This window comes from Nuphar pumila, chromosome 7, assembly GCF_984573655.1.
Source record: "Nuphar pumila chromosome 7, dmNupPumi1.hap1.1, whole genome shotgun sequence".
NCBI classification, from domain to species: domain Eukaryota; kingdom Viridiplantae; phylum Streptophyta; class Magnoliopsida; order Nymphaeales; family Nymphaeaceae; genus Nuphar; species Nuphar pumila.
This window is the reverse complement of record NC_143255.1, coordinates 102607623-102629828: the sequence shown is the minus strand read 5'-3', so window position 1 is coordinate 102629828 and position 22206 is coordinate 102607623.

The following is a 22206-nucleotide window of genomic DNA, read 5'->3' as shown; positions in this document are numbered from 1 at the left end:
AAAACAAAGTTGAGAAAGTATCACAGAGGAACGACTCCATCACACTCTCCCTAGAAGAGGGTCCTCTGTGAAATGATTGGCCAAAGTTGAGAAAAATGGGGGCCACAAGAAAGAAACGAGCTTCTGTCGAAGCTCTCCCTAGAAAAAGGGTTCTTTTGTGTAAAGTTGGTTGTTGTTTTGCAAACTGTTCGCAAAGAAAATGAGTCCCTTCAAACTCTCCCTGGAAAAGGGTTTCTTGTGAACGAAAGATGGTTGCATGCGAAAAGAACGGGCTCCCTCGAACTCTCCCTGAAGAGGGTCCTTCGCAAGAAAGAGATTATTTTTTTTAACAAAATGATAACCCGAAGGTTGAAATTTGAGAATTTAGAACTTGAATGATGATTGGTTAGTGCAAAGACTAAACCTGGAGGGCTAACTGATCAGTCAGTCAGACACTAGCACGAGCGCTAAATGTACCAGCATGAGCGCTGGATTTGAAAGACATACCAGTACGAGCACTGGATTTCAAAAAATGCCCCAGTACGAGCGTTGGGTTTTTGAGAGATGTACCCTATGAGCACTGGGTTTTCGAAAGATGCACCCTAGTACGAGCACTGGGTTTTCGAAAAAAGCATACCAGCACGAGCACTGGATTTTTCAACGGAGCTTTGAACAAAAGACCTACACTCTAAGATGCTTCGAGAATTGAATAAGAATGATTGCCGGTGTTTTCAGGATTATCCCTTATCCTGAAGGGGAAATTCAAGGAGAACTCCGATCCAAATAGGAGCATTAGATTGACAGAGGAAATTCAAATTGAAACTTCGAGAAAATAAGGATATACCAAAGCGAAAATCCAAGTGAGGACTCAGTTTTTCAAATATAAGAAAATGAGTGAGAATTGAGTTTGAAAAAAACTTGAATTTTCAAAACAATGATTTGTCCAATACGAGCATTGGATTCAAAAGGAAGTTCAAGTCGGAACTTAAGACTTCAAAAATAAGAATATACAAAAAGGAAAAATCTGAGTCGGAACCCGGTTTTTAAATATAAGGAAATAAAATGAGAATTGAGTTTGAAAACTCAAATTCTCAAAACAACCATTTATCCAACACGAGCATTGGATTCAAAAGGAAGTTCAAGTCAGAACTTGAGCCTTCAAAAATAAGAATATACAAAGGAAAATCCGAGTCGGAACCTGGTTTTTTTTAAGAAAAATAATGATAAAAAATAGAAAAATGAAATCCTGAGTCGGAACTCAGATGGGGAGGAAATGATTCTAACTCGGGAGTCAGAACTTGAAAGATTGACAAAAGCACGAATAGATTTTGATGATGAAGATGAGAGATTCATTCGAGATCCTTGACCCAAGGTGGCCTAAGGTCCGAATTTATTTATGATGGCTTCAGGATCTTCCCCTATCCTGAATGGGAACATAGAACAAAATTTGAGGTGAATTGAAGAATTTATGGGAAATAATTCAGGTTTATCCCTTAACCTGAAGAAGAATAAAATTTATAAAGATGGAGAAGAAAAATTATTTTTGAAAAGAAATTCTCACGGGTAGCAGCGATGCTCCCATGAGGGGTATTAGGATTATCCCTTATCCTGAATGTGAATACCTCGGACAACGAGGGTCCGGTTTTTTCCTTATCCTGAGGGGAAAAATAAAAGAATACCTCATGGAAAAGAGGCATCAGGTTTATCCCTTAACTTGAAGGGGTATTTTTTAAAGATAAAGAAATAAAATTTAGTAAAAATGAACTTACTGAAATTTGACAAATTGATGAAATTGACAAGAAATTGATAAAATTTGATTAGATAAAAAATAAAAACTGAAATGAACGCAATTTAATAACGATAACCAAGTTATCAAAGAGTTGATAAGATTTTTAGAAAAGGATTCGTCTGATCCTGCCTGCATGATGATGAAGGAAGATAAGTATAGATCAAAATAAAATGCCCCAGTATCAGGGAGAAGAATGTGAGAACTTAACAGAAGATTATTGCTTTATTGAAGGAGACTTTTGAAGAGTACAAAAGGCCATGATGAACAGTTTAAGTGTAAAATCTTTTCAGATGTAAAGCGTTAATAGGATCTAGCAGTTCCACTCCATCTGCATTGATCAGACGATAGGAATTACGAGGCAGCGCTTCTTTAACTACATAAGGGCCTTCCCAATTGGGTGATCACTTGCCCTTCGGCCGATGCTTGAGATGAGTTGTCGATCTTAGCACAAGATCATTGACTCAGAATCTTCTCTCAATAACTGATTTGGCGTAGTGCCGAGCTATCCTCTGACGATAGGCCTGAGCGTGTTCTGCTGCCTTAAGCCTTTTCTCATCTAATAGATCAAGCTGCGCCAACCTCTGTTGCTGATATTGATCAAGCGGGAGCTCGATGAGCAATACAAACTTGAGTGTCGGCTTCTGAACGTGGAGAGGTAACACTACCTCGGTCCCATAGACCAGTTCTGAAGGAGTAGCATTGGTAGGAGTCCGAATGGTGGTTCGGTATGCCCAAAGTGCATCGTGCATCTTCTCGTGCCATTCGCGACCTGTTTCCACTGTTCTTTCCAGAATGCGGATCAAAATTTTATTGGTGGCTTCTGCCTGTCCATTTCCTTGAGGATAATAAGGAGCTGAGAAGTGGTGATGAATCCCGAACTTCGAGCAGAAAGTTTTCATCTTCTCATTCTTGAAATGACTGCCATTGTCTGACACAATATCATGCGGGACGCCAAAACGGCAAAGAAGATCCTTATGGATAAAGGAAACCACGTGTCGGCCTTCTACTGTTCGCAGAGTTACAACTTTGACCCATTTGGTGAAGTATTCTGTAGCTGCGAGGAAGTATTGGTGGCCATTGGAAGCTGAAGGAGTGATCAGACCAACTACGTCGAAGGCTCACATCGAAAAGGGCCAAGGAGAGACCACAGATTGCAAGTATGCGGCTGGCGCATGAATGGAAGGTGCGTGCATTTGACACTTGACGCATTTCCTTACAAATTGATGGCAATCCTGCTGCATGGTTTTCCAATAGTATCCCGCCCGAATAATCTGCTTGACGAGCGTTTGGTAGCCGACGTGACCACCACAAATTCCCTCATGTGCCTCTCGGACAACTTCCATGGCTTCATCTTTATCTAAGCACCTGGCATACTCAGAACTGAATCCACGGCGATAAAGAGTATCGGCCAGGAAGAAATAACAGGCTGGCATGCGTTGAACCGCGTGTTGCTCTTTTCTTGGCATTTCCGCTGGAAATTTACCAGTTTCAATAAAGCTCTTGATGTCTTGGTACCAAGGCTTCTCCTTCTGAGTGGCTTGGTTCACTTGCTCAGCTGGAATGTAGGCAGGTTGATTAAGTCTGCCGATCTCGAAGGAGTGACAAGACTCACTGTCTTTAAAAGTCAGAATAGAGCCTAAACAGGCTAGGCCATCTGCTATGTGATTGTAATCCCTCTTGATATGATTAAGCTGAAATTCTTCAAAATTGCCTACGACAGCTAAGGCGATCTTTTGATAAGGGATTAACTTTGAATCCTTGAGTTGCCATTTAGCGTTAACTTGACTGACAACGAGTAATGAGTCGCCGAATGCGTGTACTTTCTTGACACCAAAGTCTTGCAAGATCTTGAGGCCTTGTATTAGAGCTTCATACTCGGCCATATTATGAGTACATTGGAAGTCGAGTTTGAGGGAATAAGGGAGCATTTCTTTTTCAGGAGTGATTAGCAGGATCCCAATTCCTATACCAGACATGTTTTGGGCTCCATCAAAGAATAGAGTCCAAATTGGGAATTCCTGAATACTGCAAATACGATCGTCAGGAAAATCATTTTCTGCTTTGATCTCCTCTGTCAATGGGAAATCTGCCAGCTGATCGGCGATGGACTGACCCTTGACTGACTTCTGAGAAACATATTCTAAGTCGTACTGCATCCAGAGGACTTGCCATTTTGCAATCCGTCCAGTGAGGAAGGGTTGCTCAAGGATGTAGTTGAGAGGGTTAAGTCTCGACAAAATTTTGATCTCTGAGGCCATTAGATAATGTCTCAGCTTTTGACACATCCACACTAAGGCTAGACATGTCTTCTCCATCTGAGAGTATCTTTTCTCATAATCGATGAAGGTCTTGCTGATGTAGTAGATGGCATGTTCTATCCGATTGCCTTCCTCGTACTGTGCAAGGAATTCGCCACAAGCATTATGGTTGATGGAGATATACAAGAGAAGCGGCTTTCCAAGTTCTGGTGGCTTCAGAACTGGTGTATTGAGAAGATACTGCTTGATGCGCTTAAAGGAGAGCTGACATTCTGGTCCCCATTCAAACTTCACTTCTTTTCTCAGCAAGTGATTGAAGGGTTCGCACCTCATGGCCAAATTGGAGTTAAAACGTCGAATAGACTGAATGCGACCCTGAAGGCTTTGCAACTCTTTAAGATTAGTGGGAGGCGGCATATCAATGATCGCTTTTGCCTTGGCAGGATCTACCTCTATGCCTTTCTTGCTGATCATGTAGCCAAGCAGCTTGCCTGACTCCACTCCGAAGACGCATTTCTGTGGATTGAGTCTTAACTTGTAGAGAATAAGTCTTTCAAAGACTTGGCCGAGAGCATCAAGATGATCCTCTCCTTCTTTGGATTTGACCATAATGTCATCAACATAGGCATCCATGTTCTTGTGCATCTGGTCATGAAAGATAACTGCCATTGCTCTCTGATAGGTTGCCCCTGCATTCTTGAGCCCGAACGGCATGACTGTATAGCAAAACGTTCTCCAAGGCGTGGTAAAAGAAGTTTTGGATTGGTCATGGGCGACCAATTTGATCTGATTGTAACCTGAATATCCATCCATAAAGGAAAACATGGCATGACCTGCCGTGTTGTCGATCAAAAGATCGATATTGGGGAGTGGATAATCATATTTTGGGGTGGCTTTGTTTAGATCTCTGAAATCAATACAAATCCGGACTTTGCCGTTCTTTTTGGGAACTGCCACAATGTTCGCCAACCAGTCTGGATATTCAATGGTCCGAATGAATCCTGCTTTTAATAATTCTTCAAGTCCTTCTTTAACTTGCGGTGCCACTCGAGGATCCATTTTTCTGAGCTTCTGCTTGATTGGTTTGCAATCTGGCTTCAATACAAGGCGATGCTCAACTAACTTGGAGTCTAAGCCTGGCATATCCTCATAGGTCCAAGCGAAGACTTCCTGATGCTGCTTGAGGAAGTAGACGAGCCTTTCCTTCTCATTCGAACTCAAGCTGGAACCAATCTTGAGAATTTTTGGATCATCTTCAGAGCCGATGTTGACATCTTCTGTCGGGTCTTGAACTAATGGTGATGGTTCCTCCTGCTTCTAAATACTGGCGAATTCTGGCAAATCTTGAATCGCTGAGTCGAAATCTGCCAACTCTTCAATCTGCTCTGTCATTCTGCTGACTTCTGCCCCTGCCTTTGCCTTGCAGATCCTGGCTGGTTTGGATTTATTTTGAGAAAAATTGGTGTTGATGACCAATTTTCTGAGCGATTTAGGAGCCATGATCCTGGCAATCCTGGAAGCGCAAAGAAGGTTTTTGAGAAAAGGGTAAAATGTTCGAAAACAACCATTTGTGCAGAAACAAAGATTGACAACATAGACCAGGATATAAGCAAAGAATTCGTGTGCACCAAGATGAATAGAGAAAACAAAGTTTTCATTGATTAAGTAAACTTTGAATTTTACAAGTGATTGTTGAAGAAAAGAAAGAAACTGGGGGCAGATCTTGCCCTTACAAGATGACATAACGAAAAAAAACAGAAAACACTGGCATTGTCTTCATCACTGGGCTCCCTTGACGAAGATAGTGTGCTTGTCGGATAACTGACCCGTGAAACCCAAGCCAGTACCGGTGACATGCTGAGCAGGGATAATTGGCTCCAGAACATCGTCTTCATTTCTGCCCAGGCCCCTGAAGGGCTGATAACCGTGCTTCATTAAGAGATCAAATCCTTTCTTTGTTTTTGAGAATTGAGGGAAAAGAGGATGATCCCGAAAGGAGGTGCAGTCGAGGCGCCCACCTAACTTGAAGAAGTGGGGTCCCTGCCACTGGGTTACCGTTGTTACGCTCTCTATCGGCTGAACTTCTTTCAATTTCAGCATATCCAGGCTTTCACTTAGATTGATCTTGTCGACTTCCCTGATGCTTGGGATGTCGGCAGTGAAAGTAGGACGGGGGATCATGGGCTATGGGAGTCGCTCTTCCGGGTCCTCTACTAGGACCGTAGTGATCATGCCTCCTTTCGACCACTTGATACATTGGTGCAAGGTTGATGGAACAACATTGGCGTTGTGGATCCAAGTGCGTCCAAGCAACAGATTGTATGTGGGCGGCACATTGACCACGTGAAAGAGGACAGTATGCACTGAATAGTTGATGAAGATTTCGAGGAATATCTTCCCCTTGGCTGTCTGCCCATGGTTATCAAAATCGTAGATTGTGATCGGATCCGGGGTATATTCCTATTCTTTTAGGCCCAATGCCTTGGCCGTCATCTCAGGACAGATATTGAGGTTGCTGCCTCCATCGACGAGCACGTGGGGGACTGTCATGCCCCTGGTCCGCACTACTATGTAAAGTGCATTGTTGTGAAATGAATGAGGTTTCGGCAAATCCTCATCTGAGAATGTGATCGGTGCATTCGTCATTGCTTGATTGATGATCTGAGCTATATCTTGCGGAGTGGTGCTAGGCTTGACTTTGATCTTTCTGAGAAGATCTTCTAGCACTTGCTGGTGCTCAGGTGAAGCGTGGGTCAGATCTAAAATAGAAATATTGGATAAAGCAGTGATTGGCTTCTGAACTGACCCTGAAGCCTCTTCTTTCTTTGAAGCTGCCTTGATAAAGCGCTTCGGGATTCTGGGGACTATCTTGGCAATTTCTGTCGTTGCCTTTGTTGTTTTGCTGGAAAATGCTGTGACATCCACCCTCTTAGCGGAAGACTGTGCTTGGCGAAGGACTAAGACCCGATGTTGATCCTGAATGTCCTGATCAGAACAGGGCTGAATACTGCCTTGCAAAGAGAAAGTATGCTCCGTGATGACTGAAGCTGAGTGCTTGGGAAATGGTTTGGATAGGATTTCTGGCTCTTCTTCTTCATCCTCGATTAACAGGTTCTTGTCAATGCAGTCTTGGATGATGTTCTTAAGAATGAAGCAATGCTCGGTATCATGTCCCACAGTTCGGTGAAACTTGCAGAATTTATCAGTCCATTTGCCCATAGTGACTAGAGAATCTCCCACTTTGGGGAGTTTGATCATTCCCTTCGACATCATATATTTCAGGATATCTTTGCGGGACTGTTCCAGAGCTGTGAACTCTCGGTCGTAACTCCAACCCTCGTGTTTCGGCTTCTCTGACTGCTTTGCATCGGACTGAGGTGTTGACTGAACGGGCTGGGGCTTGACAAATTTTCCCTTCTGAGCTGCAGAGTTTGTCCTTTCGGCCCTGGAATGCCCTGCATTTTTGTTACAATTTTTCTTGCTCTTCTTGTTGTTGGAGTTGCCACTGCCCTGGTCTGAAAATTCTGTAGCATAGGCGACGTGCACCTTTTTCTTTTGATCAGGATTCCCTCTGACAAAAGGGTATCCTTCATAAAGACCATTGTCCATGCCAGTCTCGAGTCATTCAGCTCTCTCAATTAGCTTGATGAATGATTTGGTAGGCGAAGTAGAAATGAGGTTCCTCAGAGGCTGAGCAAAGTTATTCAGAATAATCTGTAGGGCGTGCTCTTCTTAGATGGGAACCTTCATTCTGTTACAGGTGCTTCTCCACCTGTGGATGAATTCGCTGGCTTTCTCATTCTTCATATGTTTTAAATTGTACAGATGATTGAGGGTTGGTGAGGCTTCAACATTGAACATGAAGCGCTCTATGAACAAATTCATGACTTTATCGAACTCTCGTAGTTCGATAGGATTAATGTGGTCTGCATACCACCTGGCTGCTACCCCTTCAAGGCTGTGCGGAAAGCAAATGAACAATGCCCGGTTATCTTTCCTGAAATGGACGCATTCGGCATAGAAAGTGGCCAAATGAGCCTTAGGGTTGCTCGTTCCGTCAAATTTAAGGAACTTGCGAGGGAGATTTTCCAGATTGTCATCCCCGTCCAGGCCATGGTAAAAATCTTCACCGGAGTAGGTCTGCTTGCCCTTGCTTTTGGCCTGAATATCCTTGATAGCCCGATTCATTTCTTTCATCTGCTCTTGCATCGGGTCATTAGCCGGAATGGGCTTGTTGATTGATTCGGGCTCCGCAGCGGTCTTTACAAACTGCGGTGGAGGATTCTGATGATAAACAAACTGCTCTTCTTCTTCTGATTCTTCAACTGATTCTGTTTCTTCAGAAGTGGTGTCGGGCTGGACTTTCTTTTTGATGATCCTGATTGGCCTTTTCACAGCCTTCTTCTTGGGCTTGCTTTTCGGAGCATCCTCCTTCTGACTGGCTTCGGCCTGTTCCGACATCATTCTGGTCATCATCCTTTTGAACAGGTTGTACATGGCGGGGTCTATATCATCGGTCTGATTCTGATTCTGCCCCCTGACTGACTTAGGAGAGCTGACGGCCTCTACTTCACTGTCGTTGTGCTGAGGAGCAGTCTCTTTTCCAGCTCTGGTTTGCACCATTTTTGACAATGCCAGATGATTTCTGGATAGTATAGACGAATGGTTAGAGCCTGGTGGAACTTTTTGAAAATGCGACTTTTTGAGAGAAAAAGACATGAAAGAAGGAATTGATAGACAATTTAGACAAGTTATCCCATCACCAGGGATTGAATCATCACAAACTTTGTGATAATTGTGTTGCCATTTTGCGGCAACGAAAATGCGCCTTATGACATAGGCGAGGTCGTCCATCATGACGAGAGATGATCGAAGAAAGAATATAGGAAATGAGTCTCATTACTGGGGATGAATTCGTAACCATATAAAACAAAAATAAGATTTTGCCATAAAAAGCTTTTTATCAGAACAAAAGTTTGCATTTTCATTGATGACAAAATTTAAATACAAAGAGAAGGTGGGCAGACAGTTTGCCACCATTCTCGATACTCTGATGATACATTAGGACCAGGAAATATAGACAAAAGAATAAAAGAGTCCCAAGTGTATTTGGCGACGTGGTATGCTCCAGACCACTGATCCGACCGTAGATCGAACTCTGGCATGCGACCTGTCGGGAAGTGGGTGTTGACACGAATCTGTCGCTGCGAGAACTGTCGGAGACACCTCTCTGGCTGATAGTCAACGCAGAAGAATGGGCCGAGCAATTTGTAGTGCTTGTCACGAGCATAGGTGTATCGAGGAACGGTTTCTCTTCTGTCGAAGAAATCCCAAACGATCTCCTTCGGATGCAGTTTCTCGATCAAAGCTCGGCACTGAATGGCTGACTTTGGCTGCTTACTGCTGAATCTGAAAGAACTGGCTTTCGACGGCACATGTCGCAGGAACCACGACTGCAAGGCATACGTGCATCCTTCCATCAAAATGGTTTCTCCGAGGGCGAAACGAGCTAAGCCTCTGTAGGGAAAAGCTAGAGCCGCCATGGACACCGAAAGCTGACGGGTCTGCTTGCTTCCCCATCTTCGAAAAAGTTGGGCGACTCTGACATCGATGAAATTCTGACCATCCTGAAAGAATGCTAGTCCCACTGTGCATAGGACGATGGCATTGTGATCATCGCAAAATTTTTCCTATTCTCTAGTTGGTTTCTCTCTCTTCCTTCTCTTTTCCTTTTTTAACCTCTATTTTCCTCCTTTTTTGAAGGGAAAGAAAAAAAATAAAAGAAAGAAAAAGAGTGAGAGAAGAGAAAGAAAGAAAGAAAGAAAGAGAGAAGAGGAACTCTTTTGCGCGGTCTCACTTGACCTTAATTTGAAAATATTTAGAAATTTCACTCGCCTCCGTTTTGAAAAAATTGCGAGAAAATGGAGAGACGGGATTCGCTCGTCGGTATGAGGTTCGACCGTTCCTGGCGCCTTTACCAGGGGTAATCGAACCAAGGATCGAATCTATGCCTTTTACTTTGCCTAAATATAATCTAAGAATTTATTCTAACTCTAAATGCACAAAGAATCATACTTGTGTAATGCAAATATGTATGCTCTTTCGAAAAGAATGTTTCGAAAATTTCCAAGTTTTCTGAGATGAACTTGATAAGGGAGTGAAGAAATGATTGAATTTGACTTTAGAACTTGAGATAGATCAGAGAAGTTTGAAGTAAATCAGGATTGGGAGAATAAATGAGAAAGAATGACTTGAAGCTTTGAAAATGAAAGGAAATGAAGTTTCAAAGTCAGAAATAGACTTTGAATTTGAACTTTGAATTTAGAAAAGGAAATGAATACTTGAAATGGAATTAAATTTGGATTTTGAAGTTTGAAATTTGGAATGGATCTGAGAAAATCAAATGGTATTTAAGAATAAAAATGGATTTAAGAGATTCAGATTAGATCCAAAAATGGAATTGAAATCTAGAATTGGAATTGGATTCTGGATCCTAAACAGAATGGGATCCGAGATCCTAGAATTCAAGATCGACTTGGGTTCTGAATCCTAAAATGGAGTGGATCTGAAGTCTGAGATCCAAATATAGAATTGGGCTCTGGATCCTAAGATGGATTTGGATCTGAAGTCTGAGATCCAAAAGTAGAATTGGATTTTGAATCCTAAAATGGAATTGGATATGAAGTCTGAGATCCAATGTAGAGTTGGACTCTGGATCCTAAGACGGATTTGGATCTGAAGTCTGAGATCTAATGTAGAGTTGGACTCTGGATCCTAAGGAGGAATTGGATCTGAAGTCTAAGATCCAATATGAATGTTGAATCCTGGGTCCTAAAAATGGATTTGGAGTTAAATTCAGAAGATGAATCAAGAACTTTTAAATTGAACTTTGAAAAATGAAATTTAGAATTTGAATATATAAACAAATTTCAAAGTCAAGTTAGACCTTGAATTTTTGAATTTGGAATTTAGAAGATGAATCAAGAGTCTCAAAGTAAAAATTGAATTTTGAGTTTGATTAGAGTTTTGAATATAAATTGAATTTGGAATTTCAAAGTCAAATTGAACTTTGAAATCTGATTTGAATTTGAATATAGAAATGACTTCGGAATCTCAAAGTTAAATCGAACTTTGAGATTTGAAAATAAAATTGAATTTGAAAATGAAAGGAGGATTTTTGAAGATAGATTGAGGAAGATATTTACATCACTTGGAGTTTTTGAAAAAGAAATTTTGAAAATATGATGCAGTTCTATCCTAAATGATTAATGAATTTGAAGAATTTTGAAAAGCTATTTCATTCTTTAGATGAATTAAAACAAGATTGAAGATATGATACATCCTTGACTATGGTCATTGAATGTATTATATAATAATCTATATTTTAAATTCAGGTGAAGAATAAAACATATTTGGTGCTTTTATAGAATTTAAAATGAAATTAATTCTCAATATACCCTGACTATGGCCATTGGTATATATTTTGAATTAATTTTAAGTTAAATTCTGATAAAAGAAGAAAATATTTAAGGAAAATATGATGAATTTTGAAAACGGATCCAATGTGGATCCAGTGTTATTTCGTAAAAGATAAAAATGCTAAGTTTTGTCCACGCCTTGACTATGGCCATTGATGTGGATCATCAACTTAGGATTAATTTACCTCTTACGAAAGGGTGCACGTGCCATTCGTGTTTCACCATTTGTGTAGTTTTGAAAGTAAAAAAAAAATGTCTTGAATCAAGTAATTCTAGAAGATATATACATGCTTATGCATTCTATTCTAAGACAAAGAACATAAATTTTCATTATATCTAGCTATCACAATCATTGAAATCTGAAATTAAAATTTCAAAACTCCCTAACTTAGGATGGAAAGTACCATTGTTATGCGTTTCCTGCAAAAACCAGAGTTTAGCATAGGACAAATTTGCAAAAATACTGAGAATGATGGAAAACATGAAGTAAAATCTAAATATTGTGCTTATACTGAATGGAAAATGCACATATAAATATATTTACTTAAATGGAGATGCTATGTAAATAATAAAGTATATGATGGGATGATGTATTGAGCGAATGCTAAAACATATATACAATATCCTAAAATAATAGTGAAAATAAGTTTAGAATACATATATATTATCTAGAAGGGAATCTAATACTTGTATTTAGTGATGAAATGGAAATACCTATGTCAAAGTCTATATTGAACCTATTCATATATTTGTATATCTAAATGGGCATATGGGTTATGACAGTGGTGATATCAAGTGGAGGTAGAGGCTATGAAAGGGGATTGTGACATTGAAAATGCAACTGGAATGAAGTCACAATTGGGCAACAAAGTGTTGGTGGAGTGAGTGTTGAGAAAATATGTGGTGATGACAAGTGCAACTGAAAAGGGATGTTAAGTGAAGAAATAAAGTGGTTGTGATGCTATGCCAAATTTTGTAGTGAATAAACAGTGGAATTTGCAGTAAATGCAAAAAAAGAAAGTAAGATGGAGGCTATAACAGGGACTGAAAATGCTGCAGCTACTATGGATGATGAACAACAGGGATGGTGAGAGGTTATTGTTGTTTTGTGAGGGTTAGTGAAGTAGGAGTTGACTGTGTGGGTAATGATCGAATGTAAATGGTGGTTGTGCTGAAAAGGGTGTTTGGATGCCCTATAGAGAACATTATATACTTAACAGCTGTGTGCAGCAAAGTGTAATGAGCAGCTGCTGTGTAAATGAAGACATCTCATGCTTCTTTCGCTCAAGTGAACTAAAATAATCAACCAACAAATTATGATGGGGAGGGCCATCAGCTGCATATGCATCAAGTCCAAAAAAAAAAAAATCTTCCAAACAGTCACTAACAACTTCAAGACCCTCAATATCAACTCCTGGAGCTGGTTTACTCCTATCAGATCTTATTTAGCTTCACTGGACAAAACAGAAATTCCGATGGATGGAGAGGCTCGGCGATGTCTGCAACAAGCTGAGTGTGCCAGGTTTATCAAAATTCCTGGTATGTGAAAACTAAGGAAAATTTTGAATGTAAAATGAAAGATCCTGCATTTATGTTCTCTTTTTATTTTGTCTTGTTTTTTTTTTATTCTTGAAGATATGAGCATGATAACAATCTCTACTTTCAGGAATCTTAAAAAAAATGGGGCTATATGAGCATACAGTGAGGAGTGAAACAGAAAATGCTAATTCATGGGTCAAACAAGTTGATATTGAGCTCAATTTAAATCATTTAATCAATTGAATGGTTACCTCCAGTTGCTGGAATCACTTTTCTTGCAAAACACAATTTGACGATGTTGTGAGCAGGAATCCTTCTAGGTTCGGGAGACACCAAACACTTAAATCATTCTCTCTTGGGATCGATTGACTCTATGATTTTATTGGAGCTCTGGATTTTTAAAGCAATCGGATGAGGATTTCCATTGATTTGTCGGGATTCGGAAGGAGGGGCTGGATCGACTTTTCTGCTCGCAGGGCTTCTGAAGGAAGAAGGGTGGCCTTTCCTCCTTTCCACCGGATCTTCCTTCCCTTCGTTCTGCAACAGGGACCTTCTATTGCTAAAGGAGGGGCTCGATCGACTGATGAAGAAGGGGGAAAAGGGAAGAAAAGTGTGATCGGGTGATGCCTATTCCAAATTTGTCACTACGAGCGCTAAACGAGCTTGGGCAGAGGAGAATTCTTTCCTCTTGCTTCTGTAATGAAATCGATGTAGGGTTTTCAGCAACAGCCGATTCCCTTCCCCGCCGATCACTCTATGCTTTTAGGGGGGAGGAACAGGAAAAAGAGAGAAGAAGAAGAAGGGGAAAAGGGAAACAGAGGAAAGAAGGGAAGAGGAGAAGAACCTGAAGCATGATGGGGTGAAGACGGATGGGTTGAGGAGAGACCCGCGTGATCTTTTTAAAGGGGAAAAGGGGAAGATTCGAGAGGGTGGTCGGTTAGAGATCGACGGGAGAGGTAGGAGAAGGCGGGTGGTTCCGCGATGAAGAAGAGGGTTTCAGTGGATGGCTCGTGAAGGGAAGCCGAGAGGGGAAAAGATAAAGAAAAGGGTTTGGAAGAGGGTTTTTCCAGAGAGGTTTTGTGAAGGCTGAGAGAGAGCGACCCTATCAAAAGAAAAAAAACTGAATTAGGGTTTTTATTTTCAAGCATGTCTTTCTACTTTATAAAATTTCCAAAATGAGGCTCTTTTTATAAGATTTTTTCAAAAAAGATAGATTTAAATAAAAGATGATTTTCAAAAGGTGGTTCTAAAAGCTTATTATTATATATATATATATATATATATATATATATATATATATATATATATTTCTTGTATTTTCTTTGTGTTTTTCTGATTTTTGTACTTTTAACAAAAAGACTTTAAAACTAGGGAAAATGAGAGATTAAAGACTATTTTTGGAAAATTTTTTTTATATTTACAAAAGAGGGGTTTTCTGAGAATTTTAACGTTGTTCTTTTGAAAATCCTTCAGAAAATGGGTTAGAAATGAAAGATTGGGTCTGGTTTCCAACAAATCTGAGAAATGAATGGAAATTTTATCAAAAATTTGACCTGATTATTTAAAAGATGGACCCAGGGGCAAAGAAGGAATTTTTGGATTTTTGGAAAATTTGGGGTGTTGACAGATGCCCCTCTTTGTTGCTAAGCCGGTTGCGAGCCGAGCTTAGCGGCAAAGAAGACACGCCAAATTTTCTTAAAAAAAAATGCCCCAGTCAAAAGGTCTGAACTGGGTGTGAAAGAATCGGTTTTAAAAGATTTATTTTTCAGGTTTTGTACCTTACTCTGAAAGGGTTTTGGGGAAGAGAACGAAATCCTCGAAAATGAAAATAATCTGGACAGAAGAAAATGAAGAAATCGTGATGGAATTCTTGGGATGAATATCCTAAAATGATAAAATGAGAAATTTTGAAGAAGTCTCAAGGTTGAGACGAAGATAAGGATTTTTGAGAAGACACAGGCTTAGCCCTTAACTTGGATGGGACATTTTTGAAAACTGCCTCTGTGAACACCCCAAATTTTTCAAAAGATTTACAAAATGATCCCTTTGCCCTTGACTCCATCTTCTGAGAAATCAAAGCAAATTCTTCAGACTTTCTAGATTAAAAACCATATTGATCCATTCAAAATCGTTTTCAGGTTCAAATCCGGCGCTTTAAATCCATATCTCCTCAAAACTCAGATCCTGGCCCATTTCTGAAGAAATTTTCTCAAAACAGTTTCTAAAATTCTCAGAAAAATTCTCTTTTGTAAATATTTTACAAAAACACAAAAAATAAATAAATAAATAGTTTTAAACCTTGATTTCTCGTAAAACTTTAGGATTTTATTCTAAAAATACAAAAAATTGAAAAATAAACTAAAAACCAAAAAAATTGAGAGAAATTACAAGGAAAATGGATGATCTTCAAACTTTTGAAGCCATTTTACCAAAAACCTCATTTTAAACCACTTTTCAAAAATCTTTCTAAAAGAGGACCCCCCCTTTTGAAATAGTGAAAACTTGCAACGGCCGTAGGCTCGCTCTCCCCCTCACACAAGCCTTCTTCCAGAACCATCCACCATTGCTCAACTGTCACCCCCTTTCTCAATCATCCATCGCCAACCAAATCTCCATCAGCCATTGGATCATACCCTTCATCTCTTCTCGAACCCTCCGTTCCCTCTTTAAAAGGAGGCGTCGACTCCATCCAAAGAGGGGAGAAAGAAAAAAAAAGGGATACCGATCATCTCCTAATCTTTTGAGGCATACATTTCCGGCAAGCATCGATCCATCACCAAGCTTCCTCTACAAAAATCCATCACCCACCTTCACGCAGCAACTTCATCAACAACAACTCACCTTCAGGAGTCGACCGGTCCGAAACTCCAACAGATCTTCGGTAAGCATTTTCTCCTTCCCTCATCAAACTGGTTTTCCTTAGTTTTCATATTTCTCATCCCTGTTTTGTTGAGGCACCCTTGATAATATCAATTTGCTTATCGCAAATCAATTTATCTATGTGCAACATTATCGGAATTTTTATATTCCCACACTTCCTCCCTCTTTCATTTTTTTTTTCTTTCTTTTTCCATTCTCCTCTTTCTTCCTGTTTGACACCTTTTGTTGATCGTCTCACATGATTTCTTATCTGCATTATATTTTATTTTCTTTCTTATCTTCTGATTTGCATCAGGTGGAGTTTTCTTTTGATATGCTATTTTCTCTAGTTTCTGTTCACTAAATTTTGTTAGATATAACAATTCTGGATGGCATTTCTCGTTTTTATTATCTTTGCTTTTGTTGTTTTATCAAGAGGTACCGCAAGGAGAATCGGCCTGCGTATAGCAGGACCGACCCTCCTGTTACCATATCAATAGAATCATCGTGTTCTAATAGATTAGCCTTTTGCTTCTGCCGTTTGCTTATCTGGATTTCTTTTTAATGAAGATTTAAACCTCGGTTCGTGACCATTTTCCTTATTTTCGATTTTCCATTTCCTGTTTCGATTATCATCTTTTATGTTTTCCTGTTTGTGTTTCTGTTTTCATTTTTTTTTTATCATAGTCGATTCCTATATTACATCTCATATTTCTTTTATGGAGACATTTGATTTAAAGGCATGTTTTATATTCTACCCGTTACATCTGGTTGTTTATTATATTGGTTGTTTATCCTGCCCTTACTCAGCGGTTTGAAGAAGTCTGGTAAGCTCTAAATCTTGCTCTGAAATACCTGATAAATCAGCTATTCGAAGCATCCATGCCGCGCATCCCTGTGAAAGATGTATCGCAGTATTATAGAATCAAAATTTTAATATGGTGTGGATTAGCCCATCCAAAAGTGTACATTATAGAGGACATTCTCTGATGGAGTTCAGAAAATGTTTTGCAATATGAGCATCAGCCCCACTTCCGCTACAGCCCACTTGAAACTCTCGAGTTGGTAAAAAAAAAATTTCTGATGGAATAAAGCATTGAAGTTCAAACAAAACTTTTAGTTCTTTCCCAGTAACATTAAGATTCATACCAGCCATCCCAGGATCAAAAGTGGATTTAGATTCGGTTTGCTAAGAGCAAACCAAAATCCTAATCCAATTTCTCCAGAATGGGGTATTGAATTATTTGGCGTTTTCTTTCACCACGAAACCAGAGCTATACAATCGAGATATGTCTGGGAAGGTAGCATCCCCCGGATTTGGGAGTAAGAATAAGTGCGCTCAAAAATATGTTTTATTTCAACTAGAGTGATCTTTTAATGCTATATCTGATGTCAGGATTATTCAAAGTGTTGTTTCTTCAGAACCTCCCAACCTCAAGGAGTTACCCGAGGAATATAGACCTTCATGGTGGCACCCTCAAGCTAAGACAATGTTTTAGCATGTCAAAGAGTAGAGTTGTCCAGTAACAAAACCTGTAAAGAGGTAAGCGAAAGTTCTTTTCTCTCTTTTCTGGCCAATATGAAATTTATTGTTAATGTCTCATCATTATTGTCATGATCAAATGCTTAAATTAAAGGGCAGTGTATTATTTGCTCGAGAAATTGGTTTGCCAAAAGGAATCAAAGTTCGTGATACTGTTTTACTAGCTGGAGATTGTCTGGTCAAGCTTAATATCGTGAGAGAATTGCTGGTTAGAGATCATATTAAGTGTTCTGGTCATTGAGCTTGACTCCATGGGTGGATTTTGCCAAAACTCACTCACTAACATCGTTGGAGTCTATTTGCCAACATCGCGGTAGATCAGTTTTATAGCAGCCAAAAGCGAGTTACAGCATCACTGAATGCAGTAAATCAGGCCACCTTGCAATCTTCATCACAAACAGATGGTGAAATGACATCTCAAATGATTGGCGTGACACCATCATCTGTATCAAGAGTCGCCAGCCAATCAGTAGTAAAATCGAATGGTGAACAACCACCAAGAACTTGCAGAATACTGCGGTACCTGGGTTGCTGCCACAACACCACGCCTTCATTGGCCTATCACACACTCACGGTTCAGCAGAACCTTCACAACCCATGACCCTATTATCAGACGCAAGGCAGTTGTCTTCTGGTAATAAGAGCATTGACAATGAATGACCACACACTGTTTCAAGCATCAGGCCTTTTTTTTTGGTCATTTGAGGACCAAGTGTCCTATCACAAACAAAGGCTCAAGGGTATAACAACGCACCATCAATCTCTTCAATGAGTGATTCATTTCTTTCTTGGCCAAACTACAGAGGATTCTGAAATTCGCTAGTGTACCCTGTAGATCTTCTTATGATAACTTGTTCACCAGCCTTGGACTCCTTCGTTAAACTTATTGGAGCATTCTTTTTAAAGATTTTGAGATGCTTTCTTAGGAATTCTCCATTCTCATCCTGCTTATCTGTTCCCATCACGCCCACCTGTAGCATTACAGTCTCACCTGTGTCTTGCTTTCAGTTAAATTTTCAAAGCCACATTTGTTGTCCAGCATATTCCTTCCACCTGCAAAATAAAGACTCTTGGCAGCAACTTCTTCTGAGGAGACGTTAGAACATCCTCAATAAAGTTCAGAAGAAAATTCCATCTAGGTGTGATATGATCTCCATGAGTGAACTACCACTGCGCCCTTGGGACTGCAGGAAGTAATCCCAGTACCCCGGGTACTTATTTGTTTCAAATTACTGTGTTGTGCATCATACCCTTGCTCCACTCTTTATTCAGCATCCACCATCATTAGCCACATCTCACAGCTCCTGTTATGTTAAAATTCCAGGCAACACTGGAGGTAGCCATCATACCTTACATAGCATCATTTGCCCTCCATACCTATCATTCATTTGCAGCATTACTCAACATTGCTATCTGTACTCCATCCATTTACAGTAATTCTCAATGTTGCTGTAAATTCACTTACAGCAAGGTCTAACCTTGCGGTGACATTCAGATCCATATATGTCAATGCTTAACATTACTGTAATATTCCATTACAGCAACGCTTGGCTTAGTTGTAATATTTCATTCATCTTTGTAATTTCCCCCTTTATCACCTTACCATCTTCATTTCCTCCACTCGCCTACAACCCCCACCTGCTGTCAACACATTTCAGCTTTCCTATTCCCGCTTCTTACACCTCTAATCAATTCCAGCCACTGCCTCCTGCTTTACCCCTGTCAAACCACTACACACATCTGCAATTCCATCGATTGCAATATAAGATTCTCATCTTCCAGCCATCATATATTCTTTGTCGGCACACCCTCCCTATTGCAATATGCCACTTCCTCATTTTCATCATCCATTTGCTGTTATATAGGCATCAGCACCTCTCTTCATAATACACTAACCTACATGCCCAGTTTACCTTCATTGCCCAACTATTTCCCTACATAAAGCCTGATATCTTAAATGAGCCCATCCGGTTTCACATTTCGTTCATGATATTATACATCACTTTCTTACATGGTAAATTCATGCACATTATAATTTGTCATCTTTCTAAATAGTTTAAGGATATTATATATGTGATTACATTTGTAATATAACATTTTTTCTCTCTTTATATACTTGTATCTTACTAAATCGGTTTTGCAGGAAACATGTGGAAGATATCATTACTTGGGATTATAAATTTGGTTGTACATGTTGTAATAGCTAGATTGGAATAAGAATTTACATTTCCTGCTTTAGGTAGAATGGATGAGTACTATAAACATTATAAATTGCTTGTTCTCATGCATTTTTTTCTTCATTTCTCCGATTCTCACAATGGTGAAACACGAATGGCACGTGCACCATTTTCGTAAGAGGTAATGGATGTTAAGTTGATGACCCACATCAATGCCCATAGTCAGAGTGTGGGCAAAACTTAGCATTTTTATCTTTTACCAAATAACATTAGATCCACACTGGATCCATTTTCAAAATTCATCATATTTTTCCTAAAAATGTTTTACTCTTTTATCAGAATTTAACTTAAAATTAAACTCAAAATATATACCAATGGCCATAGTCAGGGTATATTGAGAGTTAATTTCATTTTAAATTCTATAAAAGCACTAAAAATGTATTTTATTCTTCTTTTGAATTTAAATATAGATGATCATATAATACATTCAATGACCATAGTCAAGGATGTATTATATTTTTCAATCTTATTTTAATTCATTTAAAGAATGAAATAGCTTTTCAAATTCTAATTTCAAACTTATTCAAATTCATTCATCATATAGAATAGAATTACATCATATTTTCAAAACTTTCCTTTCAAAATTCCAAGTGATTCTTCTTCTTAGATCAAATCTTATCCAAATCCAATTCTATCTCATTTCAAAGATTCAAAATTCAAATTCAAAGTCCAATTTGACTTTGAAACTCCAAAATCATTTTATATTCAAACTTCAAATTTCCAATTAAATTCAAAATTCAATTTCAAAGTCCAATTTAACTTTGAAGTTGTCTTCTGATTTTAAAATCAAGTTCATCCTCTTATTTTCAAAGTTTAGATTTGAATCTCAAAATTTCAATTTAAATTTGGGTTTCTAAAAACCCAGATCCATCTTTAAAGGTCCTATTTGGACTTTTTCATAATCCAATCCCAAAGTTAAATTATAAATCTCAAACTTGGGTCCAGATTTCCAAGTATAAACCCAATTCTACTTTGGATCTCAGGTTCAGATCCAAATTCTAACTCTTAGGGTCCAGAACCCAACTCTACTTTGGATCCCAGATTCAGATCCAAATTCCAACTCTTAGGGTCCAGAATCCAACTCTACTTTGGATCTTAGACTTCAGATCCAAATCCATCTTAGGGTCCAAAATTCCAATTCCACTCTGGATCTCGAATTACAGATCTAAATTCCCTTTAGGATCTAGAACCCAATGCTACTTTGGATCTTAGACTTCAGATCCGAAATCCATTTCTTAGGATCCAGAATCCCATTCTATTTCGGATCTCAGATTTCAGATCCGGACACCATCTTAGATTCCAAATCTTGGATCCAATCCCAATTCCATCTCAGATCTCAAAATTCCAAAAAACCAATTCCACTTTCATTTTCAGATTTCAGATCCGACTCCTATTCTCCAGGTTCTAAAATCCAGAATTCAATCTCCAACTCTATTTAGAATCCAGATTTTTTATTTAAATCCCATCTTGAATTCCAACTTTCAAATCACTTTTATTCTTCCCACATTTCATTTTTGACTTCAAATTTCAAAGATAGAATTCAATTCCATTCCAAAAACTTAAGTCCAAATTTCTAATTCAAAATCCATTTATGACTTTAAAATTTCCTTTCTTCTCTCTTCTTCTCAATTTCAAGATCATTTTTCCAAATCCAGACTCATATTCCAAGCTCTTGAATATTCTAAAACTTAGAACTTTAATCTTAAGTTCTAAGTTAGAAATCATTTATTCACTTTATCAGATTCATCTCAGAAACACTTGGAATTCTTCAAAATATTTTCAAAAAGAGCATACATCTTTGCATTTGCACAAGCATGATTCATTGTGCATTTAGACTTAGAATAATTTCTTAGCAAGGCAAAAAAGGCATTAATTCGACCCTTGGTTCGATTACCCCTGGTAAAGGCGCCAGGAACGGTCGAACCTCGTACCGACGAGCGAATCCCGTCTCCCAGTTTTCCCGCAAATATTTCAAAAAAAAAAACAGAGGCGAGTTATTTCAAACATTGTTTTTTCAAAATTAAGGTCAAGTGAGACCCGCAAAAGAGTTCCTCCTCTTCTTCTCTTCTTTCTTTTCTCTTCTCTCTTTCTTTCCATTCTTTTATCTTTCCTCCCTTCAAAAAGAAGGAAAATAAGAGGTTGGAAAGGAAAAGAGAGAATATTACAAAGAGGAAAAATTTTGCGATGATCACAGCCTCGTGGGACGAGGTTCAGGTATAATCTTTATTAGAAAATGGATATACAAAGCATGGATTCTTTGATGAAAAGAACCACGATGGGACTGGGAGAAATACCTCACTTAGAATGAGACAACTCTCTTTGAAAAATATAAAGAATGTTGGGTTGTATCAAAATAGATATTGAGCATTTATTTCATTTTTTGATAACCAGAAAATTTTGCCAACAAGATGAAATTGCAATTAATTCAAAAATGCTTGAAAGTGTGCACGTATGTGCAAAAGATATTCCCTCTTTTACCTACAGTATTCCCTCCAAAATGAGGTTAACTCCTTGGATTCTAGAG